The sequence below is a fragment of the Zalophus californianus genome, chromosome 15, assembly GCF_009762305.2.
Source record: "Zalophus californianus isolate mZalCal1 chromosome 15, mZalCal1.pri.v2, whole genome shotgun sequence".
NCBI classification, from domain to species: domain Eukaryota; kingdom Metazoa; phylum Chordata; class Mammalia; order Carnivora; family Otariidae; genus Zalophus; species Zalophus californianus.
In genome coordinates this window covers 57544689-57553400 of record NC_045609.1, presented here as the reverse complement: position 1 = coordinate 57553400, position 8712 = coordinate 57544689, and positions in this window count along the sequence as shown.

The window sequence follows — 8712 nt, the reverse complement described above, 5'->3', positions numbered from 1 at the left end:
AAAATTTACTTCCTTGGGGAAGCCTTCCCTGGCACTTTAGCTGTGGTTAGGCGCCCCTATTATGAGTATCCTATACTTGCTCTCCAAAACAATCATACTTTCTAAAATTTATTTGTCTATCTTCCCTATTAGACCACAAGCCCCTTGAAGGCAGGAACTTTGTCTCCTCAGCTGCATTCTCGGCACTCAGCATAGTACCTGGGACATAATAGATGTTCAGGCAATACTTGTACAGGAAGGTGGGTTGATTTATAGGACAAAGGATGTCTCCATCCAGTTCTCCAACACTGAGCCCCGGGCAGGGAGAGGCGTGGTTCCAATTGCAAAGCACTTTGCAGTCTGTTTGGGAAACCCAGCTTAGACACCATGACACAGTGAGCAGATGACAGGTGCCCCAGTGACCTACAGAGACAATAAGTATCATGGGAAAGGTGAGGTGGGAGAGATCCCAGGGGTCTGGTGACTGGATCCTGCTCCTGGCCCAACAGACCAGAGGTGGATTCTGAAAGACGAGGTGTTTCTTATTTAGAGGGGAACCAGGCAGGCTTGGGGAGGTGCGTGTGAAACAGCAGACCACGCGGCTGATTGGAACTACTCCAGAGAGACAAGGCTGCAGCCAGATAACACAGAGCCATTAGAGTGAGGCAATGGGGAGCCTATGAGGGAGCCCAGAGAGTGAGGAGCATAAGGAAAGCAATGTACTGGAACGGGTCATCTGGGAGCATCTCAGGGAGGGAATAGAGGGGAGGGGCTGAAGCAGGAAGGAAGCTATTGTGCTAGACAGAGGGGAGAAGATGGGTCACTGCCTAGGAATGAGGGCAAAGGGACAGATTCAAGAAACATTTTAAATGGAGTCGCCACAGGCCACTGCTTCTGACTGAGTACATGAGATGAACGGGGGTGGGGGGTAGACAAAAAGAACACAGGACTGTCCATCCATCACCATGGCTGGGAGATGCCATGGTCAGAAATCACGAAGGCAGATTAGGTAACTCTATACAGGCCAGGTGTAAAGGATAGGAGAGGCTTCCATGATTTTTTAGGACTAAGCGAAAGACTATGGGTTAAGACTTGGGGGGTCTCTCAATAGAAGTCATAGCTGACGCCATAAAAATGGGTCACTTGACCATGGAAGAGGGATAAAGAGAGCAATGAGAAAGAGACTGTCCTGGGGCAAGATGATGCCATCGAAGTCAAAGATACCTCAGTTCAAATCCCAGCTGTGTCACTTACTAACTGGATGGCCTCGGGCAGGTTCATTAACCTCGCAGAGCCTAGGTTCCCCATCTGTGAAGTGGGTATAAAAATGCTGTCACAAGATTCTTCTAAGCAGTAAATAAAATGACCTCTGGAAATAGACGAGTTCAGCTCCTAGTCTGAAAAGGTGTTCAGCAAAGGTAGACTGTGGTGGGAAGGAATCAGTGCAAGAAGAAAAGGGTGTCAGATTGAGACCCAACACCCTGGAACATCACAGAAGCCCGAGGAGGCAGAGTCCTCTGAGAGCCTGAATGAATAGTGTCAAGTATTCTAGAAAGTTCAAGAAGAACAGGATTGACAGGAACTATATTACTGACTCTTCTGAGAATGTGATTTTGAGGAGCACAACAAGAGAGAACAGAGTAACAGAAAAAAAGCAAGAGAAAGAAAACCACACAAAGTCACCCCTATCACCCGGGATGTTTGAGCTGCAAAAGATTATCCTACAAACATGGTTGGGGCAAAAAAGACATTTAATTAAACCAGAAGTCTGGAGGGCAGCAGCTTCAATGCCACTTGCTCAGGGCCTTCCTGGATCTCCCACTTCGGTAGCCCCTCTCCCTTTGTCCCTGGACTCTGCCCTTGACCACCTTGCACCTCACATGTTCACCTTCATCTGTTGCTCTGCATGTTTGTCTCCTCTCTCAGGCACTAGAACATAAGCTCCTTGCGGGTAGGGATGATATGCCTCTTGTTTAGCACAGTATTACGCTTCCTAGCTCTAGGTTGGGCAAGTGATTAATAAATGTTTGCTGAAGGAATAAAAAAGGTGGACCAGGGTGGTGAGAGCAGGCTGACAGGGGAGACATGGACGCAGGTCCAAACTCACATCCCTGCTCCAAGAGGGCTCCGTCCACCCCCTCTGTGCCCAGAAGGATGTTTGCTAAGCCGCCTCTGCCTTCAAACTGGTATTCGGGCAGCCCTGGGTATCCGGGAAGGGAGGACGGAAGGCCTTCCGGATACCCCTGTGAGTGGCAGCCTGGACACACTCTGCCCAGGGAGGACCCCCCCTTCCTCCATCTGCTCCTGAGGGGATCTTTCCTGACTGCCGCGCTGCGTTCTTGGCAACCACCAGTCCAGAAAGAGACCCTAAAATTGGAGGATGTTCCAAGATGAAATGTCTGAAACGATGCAGGAACGGGGAAACGGAATAATTGTAACAAATGAAAAGACCCACCTCTGGGCTTTGCCAAGTTGAGCCAAATAGGATAATTGCATGCAAGACTCTAAGGGTGTGGAGCCCTGTGGGGGGAGGGGGGAGCAGCGCTGCGGAGGACACGAGAGGGTATAATTACGTGAAATGGAATCCGGTGGGAATTTTAGGCTTAGTGGCAGGAACCATTCCTCCCAGTGAAAGCTCTGAGGTTGGGCAGCGGTTTCCTAACGGAAGGAGTGGGGCACCACCCCAGAGGCATTTAAGCCCATCTTAAGCCAAGCCTGGGAGACTCTACAAGTATGGTGGCCTCTCTCTAGAAGGCCGGGGTCAGCTGTTAGAGGGGAAGAGGTGATGGCAGCGTGGTATACTGGTACTTGCTCGGGCTCTGTGGTCACAGGGAACTGGATTCCAAGCTCGGGGTCTGGCTGGTGGGGTGCGGTGCAGGCAGCACTGGATGAAAAGTTAGGAAACCTGCGTTTGAATCCCAGCTCTGCATCTTCCTAGCTGTGTGACACTCAACAGGTCATAGTCCCTCTCTGGATGTCAAGTTCTCCATCATCTAAAAGAGGAGGGTGGACCTCATGAGCCTAAGGGCCTTACCAAGTGGACACCCTGCTATTTGGAAATTTTCCAGCCTTACAGCTGTTCCTCATGTATGTCTGGATTTCTTTCCCTCATTAGGGTCATTTTATACACAAGACAGCAGGAAATCAGAATCTTCCCAAAGCTTCCGAAATTGAAGCCAATGAGTGGCAAAGGGTCTGGCCAACACAATGGGCAGGGATTCCCTCATAGGCCCCGGGGTGACCCGCCTACCTCAGCGGGGGCCCTGTCTTGGGAGAGCAGAAAGAGCCAGCCGGAAGGACCGGATGGAGATGGTCCCCTCTGCCCCCATGGCCCCAGGCCTGCATAGAGACCCACAGCCAGACAGAAGCTAGGCCTTGGGGAGGAACCCTCACCTCGTGGCCAAGACAGGCTCCAGGGTACCAGCTGGCCCCTGCCTTGCTTTGGGGAGGCCAGGGACGGCTGGGTCCTGCCTAGGGCTCAGCGCTCAGCAGGAGGACAGACCCCGCATCCTGTAGCCACACTAGCATCCCATTTGTTGGCCCTCACTCTGTGCATGACCCCGAGCTAAGGGCCTCATCTATATTCTTTTGCTTAATCCTCACAGCCCCCCAAGGAGAAAGGTGGTACCTTCACTACACCCATTTGTCGATGGGTAAGCAACCTGCCCAAGGTGACACAGCTAAGGAGGAAAGTCTGTCCAATCCCCATCTGTCTTAAACCAGATCTTGTCCTCTTTCCAGTAAGTCTCCACTGCCCTGGTGGGAATTCAGAGACTAAAGGCCCGTGTATTCCAAAATCCCACCGGTGACAGCCTGCAATTCCATTAGCCACACCTCAGAATTAAAGCGTTATATCTCTGAAGGTCCCAGAGGGGACACGGTAAACAGGAAATGTATCAGACTGTCAGCCACTCCAGTTGGCCATAAGCAAGTGGGACACGGAGTCAGCGAGTTTTAGTAGGGGCTGGGACCAGGGCTATTGCGAGGGGAGGGCACCTCAGAGATCCCTGGGGAGGTACTCCTACAGGAGGAGGAGCCCGGCCCAGCGGAGTGATGGAGTGACCCGAGTGACTGTGGCACTTTTCTCCCGTGTTTGGTCTCAGCCCAGGGATCTAAGAAGAGTGGGGATGCATAAGGCCAGGGAAGCTTCAGAGAGGTCTCAGAGTGGGGTTCCAGCTGCATGGGCAGGCCTGCATCCCAGGCCCTGCCCCTGGGATCTAAGTCAGGCCACACAGGCTCTGGAGCTCCCAGGCACTGGATTGCTTTGGGACCTAGGGAACTGCCTCTGGAAGAAGACGGGACGCAGGCTGCCAACCATCCACCCCCGCTGAGTGCACTGAGTTTTCTGGCAGGGAGGGAGCCCCTGAGCAAGTGGAGGGGACTGTGTTTTGAAATAAGTGGGCAGGCCTGCACAGAGGGATGAGGTTGTTGACTAGAAGCCTGCAGCTCCTGGGCTTCTGCTAGAGAGACAGGAGGGACTGAAGAAATGCCTTTCTGAAGAAGCAAGGTGAGCTCGGAGGCCCCTGGTCATGGGCCACCACTCCCAGCAAGGAAGGCCAGACCCTCCTTCCTACCCTCCATGCTCCAGAGACAATAATATAAAAAACAACAACATGTATCATTGAACACCAATTCTGAGCTAGTGCTAGAGATACAGCAGGGCACGAAACAGACAAAAAACCCTGCCCTCGTGGGGCTTCTGTTCCACTGGGAGTGACGAGCAATACACAATACAAATACAGTCTGTTAGAAGGTGATAGGTGTAGAGAAGGGATATAAAGGAGGGAAGGGAGATAGAGGGTGCCGGTGTGAGGGAGGGGAGGCAGTTGGCAATTTTAGATAGCTTAGCCAAAGACCTCACTGAGGAGAGGACATTTGGGTAAAGATCTGAAGGAGCTAGGAAGTGAGCCATATGGATTTCTGAGGAGGAACAGTTCAGTACACAGAAATAGCAAGTGCAAAGGCCCTGAGGCAGGAGTAGCCTGGCATGTTCAAGGCACAGCAAAGAGGCCAGTGTGCCTAGAGAGGGGTGATGGAAAGGAAGCCGCATCAGACACGCAGGAAGAGGTTAGAGGAAAGTCAGGCCACGTAGGGGCTGGGAGACTATCACAAAGCCCATGGCTTCCGGGAGCCCCTAAGGTTTGTGAGCAAAGGAGGGACATGATCTACCCCGTGTTTTCACTGAATCACTCTTGCTGCTATGTTAAGAATAGACCAAAGTGGAACTGGAAAGCCTGGTTATTACTATCATTACCATCACCATCATCACCACTAACAACTACAATAACAATACCAATTATTCAACCTGTGTCAGGCCCAGTGCCACTCATTTTATTTTATTAGCTAGTTTAAATCTCACAGCAACCCTGTACAAAGAGAGGGCCTTATTTTTCCCATCTTACAGTTAAGGAAACAGAGACTCAAAGTCAGAAAGTCCCCGATCTGGTCCCACTCACCCGTCCAACACTGTCTCTCACACCCCCCACTTACCCAGCCCCATCTACCAGCCCCATCCAGCTACCCCAATTTCCCCAACTCCACAGCCTCTTAGGCCTCTGAGCTTTCTTCACATGCCATTCCACAGCCTAGAATGCTCTTCTTTCACTCCTAACTGCCACGTAAACTCCAACTCATCCTTTGAGAGACAACTCAAGCTCTGCATCTTTGGGGGGCCCTCCCAGATTGCCTGCAGCGTGGTGGTCCATGTCTTCCTCCTGGAAATACCAGCACCGCAACCATCCCGCAGCTAGCCTCCTGAACACCACACCAACTCAAGGCCAGGACCAGCGCTTCTTCCCTACATCTCCCCAGTGGTTTTGCAACCAGGTTCAATATCCTGCAGATACTGTATTGGGCTATCCTAGGACATTTCCAATTTCTCCAGTGCAATTTTATTCTAAAGCACCTTTCCTCCCTACATATTCACTTAAGGGCACACAGCACTGACCTGGGACAGATAGGTGCAGACCCTCAGGCTGACAGGTGCCATCATGCTTTTGGAGAACGATGCTTGCAACAGAAGAGGAGGTACACGATGCAGAGGGATCCCTCTGTGCTTTAAAAGAATCAGCCAGCCCCGAGTTCAAATCCTGCTCTGCCTCTTACCGGCGGTGTGGCTGTGAGAACACTGTTTAGCCTGGGCCTTGCTTCATCGTCTGTAAACTGGGGCAGATGATGTCCTCTGGAAAGGGCCACTGAGAACTGGAAATAATGCCTATGTAAGGCCTGGCCCGGGGCGTGCCCCTCTGGACATGGCACGAACGCCTCACTGCCCACCCCTATCCCTCACCCAGGTCTGGCTTCAGAATCGTCTCATACAGTGGCACTTGTCCACCATGCTCCTGGCCTCATACCCCGTGGGGACTCCTCCCACCATTAACCTGGAATCCCCCTTCTGGCCAGAGGCCTAGCTCTGAGGCAGTGCCTGTAGCTTCCTGGCAGCTCACCTGGCCCCGGCCTCCCACCGAGGAGCCCCTGCCACACAGGGCCCCCAGGCCCGTCCCCACTGCCTGCCTATGTCTATAGGCTCACTCCTTCCCTCCCCACCCACGGTTCTGGCCCCACTGCCGCAAGGCCTTCCCACCCGACAGGCCAAGCCAGCCACTTCCACACTTCCAGCAGACACTGGGAAATCAAAAAGGGCAGGGCTCGTGTGGGAAATAAGGAGGAGGAAAGACTCCACCACCACAAAGCAGGTCAGAACAATGTTTGATGCGAGAACCTAGGCAGATGTCCCCGCTGCTGTTCTTTCAAGGCATTGTTTAACATGTCGGGTCAGGGAGGACTGGAAAGTCCAGCTCCCTCACTCTGCAAACGAGAGGCCGGGACAGGGTAAGGGATTAGCTCGAAGTCACAGGGTGAGCGAGGAGGAGGAGGGAGTCTGATCAGGGCTGCGGGCTTGCCGGTGGCCCTGGTCTCCCTCCTGCACCGGCCTCCCGCTCGGCAGGGGCTGAGTCTGACCCGGACTAGCTGACAGAGCAGAGTGTCCTGGTGAGGGCCCTCTAGTTCCGTTTCCCTCCAAACCTTTCCAGTGCCTAATCCCCACAAGCATGATGCCTGCTAGCCATGTCCTCAGAGGTCCCCAGGGAAGCCATCTGTCTGGGTTCTGGGCAGCTACCAAGCCAGCTGATTCATGGTCTCCTGGGGTGGCTGATCTTCATCTACTGTCCCTACGTCTGTGGTTAAAAAGAACTGGAAACCTGAATGGCATGCCACATTTAAGGTAAGGGAAGCTGGGTTCTAGTTAGCCCCAGCCTTCTGAGGTGAGCAGCACGGCTGACAGGAGGGCCAGGTAGCTCAGAGACACCTAGCCCCCACCCCTGGGAGGCCCACCCAGCAGGTATTGTGAACAAACTCCTCCAAGATCCTGACGCCCTGCCACATCAGGAACTACTGAACTGCAGCTCTTCACTCGGGGAGGAGTCCCTTCCTCCACATCCTTGCATTCAGTCAGGGACAGGGAGCTCACTACCTCACAAGTTAGAAATGTTCTAGCAGTAAGAGCACAGTATGTGCCAAGCTCATATTAGCTTCCCAGGTCCTCGTAGGCTTTCTGTGGTGAAACAAGTCCTCAGGGACAATAATCAGGCCCTATCTAAGCATACCTTTCAGAGGCCTGGACACCTGGCCTGAGAGTTTCAAGTATCCACCTGGGACAGTGAGAGAGATTCTCCTTGTCCAGCACACAGCCTCCAGATGTGGGTCACTGCTCATCCCCCTGTCTCCCACTCCCATCTGCCACTCATCCACACTTACAATGAGCCAGACACAGAGTCAGAAATGTAACCGCTGGACAGGACCTTCAGACTCGCCTAGTTCAACCCTCTCACTTTACCAGTGAGGACTCCAAGACCAAGAGGCGGAAAATGACTTGTCCCACGTCATCCGGCAAGTTGGCCAGCCAGCAATCCCCAGTGCACCCTACAGAAAGTGGGGGTGCTGGCAACCTCACAGCCAAATGGAGGACTCCTTGGGACCCCAGAATCACTGCAGTGCCAATCACCAGAAGTTGACTGTCCTCCCAGAGCATCCCTGGCCCTGGCTCCCGACCAGAGTTGGGGCTCTGCTCTGACATCTAGGAAGCTCTGGGGCCCTCAGTACCTGCAACCTGTTTGCGGAGCATGGTGGGGCATGAGAACGGACAGCCCACGTCCCTCCTCCAGGTTATTTATAAAGTGTTTTCAGATGAGTCAGGCACAGAGCTGCCCAGCACCAGCAGAGACTGTTCCCTTGGAAATGCTAAAAATGATCCTGGCCTCTGGAATCCCACCCTGACCCTTACTAGCTTCTTGGAGAAAGTTCCAGGCAGGAAGCGGGACCACCACAGGTCTATGGGACTTTCATGGTGCACCCACTAGGGGTCTGAGACCCAAGCAGGAACGTGAACTTTGACAGGCTAGTCTCATGGGAACAGACGGGGGAACCCCAGGCAGGGGCAGGAGGACCTTAGCCAGGTACCCTCTTGGCATAGACCACCTGCGCCTTCCTGGCCAATGCCATTCCCCCTGCACCTTCCCAAACCAGACTGACAGACAAGCCCGAGAAGACAGCTCCCACCCACCCCCTCCAGGCACTGGCTGCCCCCACCTCCATTCCTGTGCATACAGCTCTCCACCTCCGCCACCAGACCGGCTATTTATATCTCTCTGGAAAGGGAGCCGGAGCCTCCAAGCCTCTCCCTGCTTCCTGCTCCTGGCAGCACTCTAATTACTTCCTCAGCTGGGTGCTGCCTGC